General features: G+C 36.6%; 1 non-coding gene across 1 annotated transcript; it reads right to left on the reverse strand.

The window, feature by feature from the left end:
• Positions 1-4988: 4988 nt before the first annotated feature.
• LOC112713380 (small nucleolar RNA R71) lies at positions 4989-5096 on the reverse strand. Its single transcript, XR_003158353.1, has one exon. It is a non-coding gene; the product is annotated as a small nucleolar RNA R71 (small nucleolar RNA).
• Between the last annotated feature and the right edge of the window lie 4170 nt (positions 5097-9266).

The following is a 9266-nucleotide window of genomic DNA, read 5'->3' on the forward strand; positions in this document are numbered from 1 at the left end:
TGGCCCAAACTGGAGTTCAACGCCAGCGAGAGACCCCTTTTCTGGCGTAAAACGCCGGAACTGGCACCAGAACTGGAGTTAAACGCCCAAACTAGCATCCAAGCTGGCATTTAACTCTAGAAAAGGCCTATGCACGTGTAAAGCTTAATGCTCAACCCAAGCACACACCAAGTGGGCCCCAAAAATGGATTTCTGCACTTAGTTACTTATTTTCTATAATCCTTAGTAACTAGTTTAGTATAAATAGCACTTTTTACTATTGTATTCAGGGGATTGATAAACCCCATTTGTAGGGTTTATATTGTGTTGAATTTAAGGGATTTTATGACCTTTTACCCACGTTTATTCAATGAAATAGCATGGTTTCATGATTGTCTCCCAATTTGTGCTTAAGTGTGAAAACATGCTTTCTAGGTCCTTAATGAGCTAAATTTAATTCACCTTTGATTCCACTAGATGCCTTGACTTGTTTGTTAAGTGATTTCAGGTTGAAAAGGGCTAGGGAAGAATCAAAGGAGTGAGAGGAAAGCATACAAAGTGGAGAAGATCATGAAAAGCCAAAGAATTAAATTCGCCCATGGACGTGCGCACGCACCAGGCGCTTACGCGCACTCTGCGAAATGGCCCATGGACGCGTACGTGTGCTGTGCACGTACACGTTGACGCTGATACTTTATTTTTAAGTGAATTCGCGCCCAACGAATTCTCAGGAGGTGTAGGGCCCAATCCCAACCACCTTTGGCGCCAAGGTGCTTTAAAAGGGCCAAGGATTGAAGAGCAAGGGGGATTCCATCATTCACACTCATTAGGATTAGTTTAGAGTTAGTTTTAGAGAGAGAAGCTCTCACTTCTCTCTAGGATTAGGTTTAGGATTAGGTTTAGTTCTTAGATCTAGGTTTTAATCTTTGCTCTCATCTACTTCTACCTTTCAATTCCTTGTTGTTACATTCATTCTTCTTCTATTCTTTTGTTGTAGTCTCCTTTATGTTGCTTCTATATTTTGTTGTAGATCTACTCTTGTTCCTTCTATTTTCTTTCAATTCAATTTGAGGTAATTCATAATAATTGTGTTTCTTTTGATTGTTGTTGTAAATTCCTTGCAATAATTGTTGTTAGATTCTACTCTTGTTATTAATTTACTATGCTTTTCCTTTGTTCCTTCCAAGTGTTTGATGAAATGCTTGGTTGGATTTTAGTATAGATTTTGTTCCTCTTAGCCTAGGTAGAGTAATTAGTGACTCTTGAGTTATCTAATTCCTTTGATTGATTGATAATTAGAAGTTGCTAATTGATTTGAATGCCTCTAAAGCTAGTCTTTACTTTAGGAGTTGATTAGGACTTGAGGAATCAAATTGATTCATCTACTTGACTTTTCCCCATGGTTAGAGGTTAACTAAGTGGTAGCAATGAACAATTTGTGGTCACAATTGAGGAGGATAACTAGGATAGGACTTCTAGTTCTCATACCTTGCCAAGAGCTTTGTTAGTTGTTAGTTTATTTCTTTTGCAATTTACATTTCTTGTCTATTATCTCAAAAACCCCAAAATACATCTCATAACCAATAACAAGAACACTTTATTGTAATTCCTAGGGAGAACAACCCGAGTTTCAATACTTCGGTTTATAAATTTAGGGGTTTGTTTTAGTGACAAACAATCTTTTGTATGAAAGGATTATTGTTGTTTTAGAAAATATACTTGCAACGAGAATTCATTTGTGAATTTCTAAACCGTCAAATATCCAATCATCAGAGATCTTATGCCATTTTTCACATTTGGGAGGCTGGCCATTCGGCCATGCCTAGACCTTTTCCTCTTATGTATTTTCCAACGGTGGAGTATCTACACCTCATAGATTAAGGTGTGAAGCTCTACTGTTCTTCATGAATTAATGCAAGCACTATTGTTTCTCTTTCAATTCACGCTTACTTCTTCTCCAAGATATACTCTCGTACTTAATTCAGTTAATTCGGAATGAATGGGTGACCTGTGACAATCACCCACTATCTTCGTTACTCGCTTAGCCAAGATTCGCATTCCTGACAACCACAAGTGGTCTACATGATGTTCAACGTAGTCATTGGATGACAGCCGGAGTATAGTCTCTTGGGTCTCTGATCCACGTATTTGACTTGCCTCTCCTGACAATAGAGCATTCAAATCCGTGAGATTAGAACCTTCGTGGTAGAAGCTAGAACCAATTGGCAACATTCCTGAGATCCGGAAAGTCTAAACCTTGTCTGTGGTATTCCGAGTAGGATCTGGGACGGGATGACTGTGACGAGCTTCAAACTCACAAATGTTGGGTGCAGTGACAGTGTGCAAAAGGATAGAGAGATCCTATTCTGACACAAGTGAGAACTGACAGATGATTAGCCGTGCGGTAGCTGTGCCTGGTATTTTTCATCCGGGACGAGAGATCCGACAGTTGATTAGCCGTACAGAAACCGTACCTGGAGCATTTTCACTGAGAGGACGGATGGTAGCCATTGACAACGGTGATCCACTAACATACAGCTTGCCATGGAAGGGAGCACGCATGATTGGATGAAGACAATAGGAAAGCAGAGGTTCAGAAGCAACAAATCATCTCCAAACGCTTATTTGAAATTCCCACCAATGAATTACATAAGTATCTTTATTTTACGTTTTATTTATCTTTCAATTATCAAAACTCATAACCAATTAAATCCGCCTAACTAAGATTTACAGGATGACCATAGCTTGCTTCAAGCCGGCAATCTCTGTGGGATTGATCCTTACTCGCGTAAGGTTTTATTACTTGGACGACCTAGTGCACTTGCTAGTTAGTTGTACCGGAGTTGTGAAAAGTGTGATCACAATTCCGTGCACCAAGTTTTTGGCGCCGTTGCCGGAAATTGTTCGAGTTTGGACAACTGACGGTTCATCTTGTTGCTTAGATTAGGTAACCTTCTTTCTTGTTTCAACCTTTATTTTCTTTTCAAAAAGTTTTTTTTTTAAAAAATATTTCAAAAAAAATTGTGTTTCTTGTTTGAGTCTAGTGTCAAATTTTAAGTTTGGTATCCACTGCATGTTTTTAATTTTTCTTAGATTTTCAAAAATTAATGCATTGTGTTCTTCTTTGATCTTCAAGTTGTTCTTCATGATTTTCCTTGTTTGATCTTTAATTTTTCTTATTTTGTTCTTTTCTTGTTTTTCATATGAATTTTCAAATTGTTAGTGTCCCTAGTACAAAAGTTCTTAAGTTTGGTGTCTTGCATGATTTCTTTTCTTAAAAATTTTCAAAAATATGTTCTTGATGTTCATCTTGATCTTCAAAGTTTTCTTGGTGTTCATCTTGACATTCAAAGTGTTCTTGCATGCATTATTTGTTTTGATATTTAATTTTTATGTTTTGTTTCATTTTTTGTTTTTCTCTCTCCTCATTAAAAATTCAAAGTCATAAAAATATCTTTTCCTTATTCTTCTCATAATTTTCGAAATTTTGAGTTGACTTGGTAAAAAATTTTTAAAATTTAGTTGTTTCTTGTTAGTCAAGTCAAAATTTCAATTTAAAAACTTTATCTTTTCAAATCTTTTTCAAAATCAATTCTTTTTCATTTTTTTATGATTTTCGAATTTCATTCTTATAATTTTTCAAAATCTTTTTCATTTTTCTTTTAATGTTTTTGAAAATTTTAAAACTAATTTTTCAAAATCTTTTTCTTAATTTTATTTCATATTTTCGAAAATTCTTGCTAACAATTAATGTTTTGATTAAAAAATTTCAAGTTTGTTACTTTCTCGTTAAGAAAGGTTCAATCTTTAAATTCTAGAATCATATCTTTTAGTTTCTTGTTAGTCAAGTCATCAACTTTAATTTTAAAAATCAAATCTTTTTAATTTCTTTTTCAATTATTTTTCAAAATAAATTTCAATCATATCTTTTTAAAATTTTAATTTCAAAATCTTTTTCTAACTTCTTATCTTTTCAAAATTTATTTTCAAATCTTTTTCAACTAACTACTTAACTTGTTTGTTTTAATTTTAAAAAGTTTACTATTTCTTATCTTTTTCAAAACCACCTAACTACTTTTCCACTTCTAATTTTCGAAAATCACTAACCACTTTTTCAAATTTTTTTTAACTAATTGTTTTAGTTTTTAATTTTCTTGTATTTCTTTTTCAAATTTTCGAAACTAACTTAATTAATTAAATAAAAATAAAATATTTTTCTATTCCCTCTTCTTAAAATTCGAATGCTCTCTCTCTCTCTCATCTCTTTCTATTTATTTTATTTATTTACTAACATTTCTCTTCTACTCATCTAACAATTCGAACCCTATCCCTCTCTCTGTGTTTGAATTCTTCTTATTCTCTCTCTACCTCATTCTTCTATTCTTCATTTCCTCTGACACATAAAGGAATCTCTATACTGTGACAGAGAGGATTTCTCTTCTCTCTTTGTTCTCTTCTTTTTCATATGAGCAGGAACAGGGATAAAGACATTCTTGTTGAAGCTGATCCTGAACCTGAAAAGACTCTGAAGAGGAAGCTAAGAGAAGCTAAAGCACAATACTTCGGAGAGGACCTTACAGAAAATTTCGAAAAAAAAAATAGACATGGCAGTCGAACCCAACAACAATGCTAGAGATGCAAGGAAGATGCTTGGTGACTTTACTGCACCAACTTACAACTTCTATGGAAGAAGCATCTCAATTCCTACAATTGGAGAAAACAACTTTGAGCTTAAGCCTCAATTAGTTTTTCTAATACAGCAGAATTGCAAGTTTCATGGACTTCCATTGGAAGATCCTCATCAGTTCTTAGGTGAATTCTTGCAAATCTGTAACACTGTTAAGACCAATGGGGTTGATCTCGAGGTCTACAGACTTATGCTTTGCCCCTTTGCTGTAAGAGACATAGCTAGGATATGGTTGGACTCACAACCTAGAGAAAGCCTAAACTCTTGGGAAAAGTTGGTCAATGCTTTCTTGGCCAAATTCTTTCCACCTCAAAAGATGAGCAAGCTTAGAGTGAAAGTCCAAACCTTCAGACAGAAGGAAGGTGAATCCCTCTATGAATCTTGGGAAAGATTCAAGCAATTGATCAGAAGGTGTCCTTCTGACATGCTTTCAGAATGGAGCAACTTGGGTATATTCTATGATGGTATGTTTGAATTGTCCAATATGTCATTGGACCACTCTGCTGGTGGATCTCTTCATCTGAAGAAAATACCTGCAGAAGACCAGGAACTCATTGAAATAGTTGCAAATAACCAGTTCATATATACTTCTGAAAGAAATTCTGTGAATAATGGGAATACTCAGAAGAAATGAGTTCTTGAGATTGATACTCTGAATGCCATATTGGCTCAGAATAAAATATTGACTCAGCAAATCAATATGATTTCTCAGAATCTGACTGAAATGCAAGCTGCATCCAGCAGTACTAAAGAAGCCTCCTCTGAAGAAGAAGCTTATGACCCTGAAAATCCTGTAATGGAAGAGGTAAATTACATGGGAGAATCCCATGGAAACACCTATAATCCTTCATGGAGAAATCATCCAAATTTCTCATGGAAGGATCAACAAAAGCCTCGACAAGGCTTCAATAATAATAATGGTGGAAGAAATAGGTTTGGCAAAGCAAGCCTTTTCCATCATCTTCTCAGCAACAGACAGAGAATTCTAAGCAAAGCCGCTCTGACTTAGCAACCATAGTCTCTGATATTATTTCATGACTGAAACAAGGTCCTCCATAAAAAATTTAGAGGCACAAGTGGGTCAACTGACTAGAAGAGTTACCGAAATCCCTCATAGTACTCTCCCAAGATATACATAAGAGAATCCAAAGAGAGAGTGCAAGGCCATCAATATATCCAAAATGGTCAAACCTATAGAGGAGGAAGAGGCAGTGATTTCCAGTGAAGAAGACCTCAATGGACGTCCACTGACCACTAAGGAGTTCCCTAATGAGGAACCAAAGGAATATGAGGCTCATGTAGAGACCATAGAGATTCCACTGAACTTACTGTTGCCATTCATGAGCTCTGATGAGTATTCTTCCTCTAAAGAGGATGAATATATTATTGAAGAGCAAGTTGCTTGGTATCTAGGAGTAATCATGAAGCTGAATGCCAAGTTATTTGGTAATGAGACTTGGGAGGATGAACCTCTATTGCTCATCAATGAACTGAATGCCGTGGCTCAGCAAAAATTACCTTAGAAGAAACCGGATCCTGAAAGGTTCTTAATACCTTGTACCATAGGCACCATGACCTTTGAGAAGGCTCTGTGTGACCTGGGGTCAGGTATAAACCTCATGCCACTCTCTGTAATGGAGAAACTAGGGATCTTTGAGGTACAAGCTGCAAGAATCTTACTAGAGATGGCAGACAAATCAATAAAATAGGCTTATGGACTTATAGAGGATGTCTTAGTGAAGGTTGAAAGCCTTTACATCCCTGCTAACTTCATAATCCTAGACACTGGGAAGGATGAGGATGAATGCATCATCCTCGGAAGGCCCTTCCTAGCTACAGCAAGAGCTGTGATTGATGTGGACAGAGGAGAGTTGGTCTTGTAATTGCATGAGGACTACCGTGTGTTCAAAGCTTAAGGATCTTCCCCTGTAACCATGGAGAGAAAGCATGAAAAGCTTCTCTCAGTACAGAGTCAAGCAAAGCCCCCACATTCAAACTCTAAGTTTGGTGTTGGGAGGCCACCATCATGCTCTGAGTGTCTGTGAAGCTCTATAAGAGCTCACTGTCAAGCTATTGACATTAAAGAAGCGCTTATTAAGAGGCAACCCAATCTTATTTATCTATGTTAATTACTTTTTCATTTCATTTTCCATTGTTAGTTTAAGTTTTCTTTAGGTTGATGATCGTGTGGAGTCACAAAAATAGCTGCAGAATCAAAACAGAATAAAAAACAGCACACCCTGAAGGACAGGCTTACTGGCATTTAAACGCCAGTAAAGATAGCAGAATGGGCATTTAATGCCCAGTTTGGCAGCATTCTGGGCATTAAACGCCAGAATTAGCAGACAGACTGGCGTTTAACGCCAGAAAGGGGCACCAGCCTGGCGTTTAACACCAGAATGGGCAGCAGAACTGGCGTTAAATGCCAGAAATGGCACACAGAGGGCATTTAAACACCAGAAAGGTGCATGGAGCAGAATTCCTTGACACCTCAAGATCTGTGGACCCCACAGGATCCCCACCTATCCCAACTCTTTTTCTCTCCTTTTAACACCTTTCCATAACACTCTTCCCCAAAATAACCTCCACCAATCACCTCTATTTCTCCTCCAAAACCATCATAGAACCCACCTACCCCCACCCATTCAAATTTAAACCATCTCCCTCCCAAACCTAACTCTTATTACAAGAATTCCCTCTCCACTCTATCCCTATATAAGCCCCTCATCACTCCTTCATTTTCCCACATCATAACCACCTAAAACCCCCTTGGCCGAACCATTCACACACCTCTATCTCCTCCATCTCTTCTTCTTCTAATCCTTTCTTTCTTCTTTTGCTCAAGGACGAGCAAAACTTTTAAGTTTGGTGTGAAAAAAAGCTCTGCTTTTTGTTTTTCCATAACCATTAATGGCACCTAAGGCCGGAGAAACCTCTAAGAAGAGGAAAGGGAAGGCAGTTGCTTCCAACTCTGAGTCATGGGAGATGGAGAGATTCATCTCAAAAGCCCATCACTAGAAAGAGGATGAAGTAAACAAGAGAGCCCACTCATGGACCTCAATAAGAGCATGAGGAAGTCCCTCATCAAAAAATCCCTGAGATGCCTCAAGGGATGCATTTCCCTCTACACAACTATTGGGAGCAACTCAACACCTCTTTAGGAGAATTGAGTTCCAACATAGAGCAACTAAAAGTGGAGCACCAAGAGCACTCCATCATCCTCCATAAAATCAGAGAGGACCAAAGAGCCATGAAGGAAGAGCAACAAAGGCAAGGAAGAGATATTGAGGAGCTCAAGTACTCCATAGGATCTTCAAGAGGAAGAATTGGCCGCCGTCACTAAGGTAGACCCATTCTTTAATTTTCTTATTCTTATTTTTCTATTTTTCGTTTCTATGCTTTATGTTTTGTCTATGTTTATGTCTTTATTACATGATCATTAGTATCTAGCGTCTATGTCTTAAAGCTATGAATGTTCCATGAATCTTTCACCTTTCTTAAATGAAAAATGTTTTCTGAAAAAGAAAAAGAAGTACATGAATTTCGAATTCTATCTTGAAAATAGTTTAATTATTTTGACGTGGTGGCAATACTTTTTATTTTCTGAATGAATGCTTGAACAGTGCATATTTTTTATAGTGAAGTTTATGAATGTTAAAATTGTTGGCTCTTGAAAGATTAATGAAAAAAGAGAAATGTTATTGATAATCTAAAAAATCATAAAATTGATTCTTGAAGCAAGAAAAAGCAGTGAAAAACACAAAGCTTGCGGAAAAAAAAAAGAGAAAAAAAAAGAGAAAAAGAAAGAAAAAGAAAAAGCCAATAGCTCTTTAAACCAAAAGGCAAGAGCAAAAAGCCAATAACCCTTTAAACTAAAAGGCAAGGGTAAAAAGGATCCAAGACTTTGAGCATTAATGGATAAGAGGGCCCAAAGGAATAAAATCTTGGCCTAAGCGGCTAAATCAAGCTGTCCCTAACCATGTGCTTGTGTCATGAAGGTCCAAGTGAAAAAACTTGAGACTGAGTGGTAAAAGTCATGATCCAAAACAAAAAGAGTGTGCTTAAGAACTCTGGGCACCTCTAACTGGGGACTCTAGCAAAGCAGAGTTACAATCTGAAAAGGTTCACCCAGTTATGTGTCCGTGGCATTTATGTATCCGATGGTAATATTGGAAAACAAAATGCTAAGGGTCACGGCCAAGACTCATAAAGTAGCTGTTTTCAAGAATCAACATACTAAACTAGGAGAATCAATAACACTATCTGAATTCTAAGTTCCTATGGATGCCAATCATTCTGAACTTCAAAGGATAAAGTGAGATGCCAAAACTGTTCAGAAGCAAAAAGCTACTAGTCCCGCTCATCTAATTGGAACTAAGCTTCATTGATATTTTGAAATTTATTGTATTTTCTCTTCTTTTTATCCTATTTTATTTTTAGTTTCTTGGGGACAAGCAACAATTTAAGTTTGGTGTTGTGATGAGCGGATAATTTATACGCTTTTTGACATTATTTTTACATAGTTTTTAGTATGTTTAGTTACTTTTTATTATATTTTTATTAGTTTTTATGCAAAAATCACATTTCTAGACTTTACTAT

Source organism: Arachis hypogaea, chromosome 9, assembly GCF_003086295.3.
Source record: "Arachis hypogaea cultivar Tifrunner chromosome 9, arahy.Tifrunner.gnm2.J5K5, whole genome shotgun sequence".
Taxonomy (NCBI): Eukaryota; Viridiplantae; Streptophyta; class Magnoliopsida; order Fabales; family Fabaceae; genus Arachis; species Arachis hypogaea.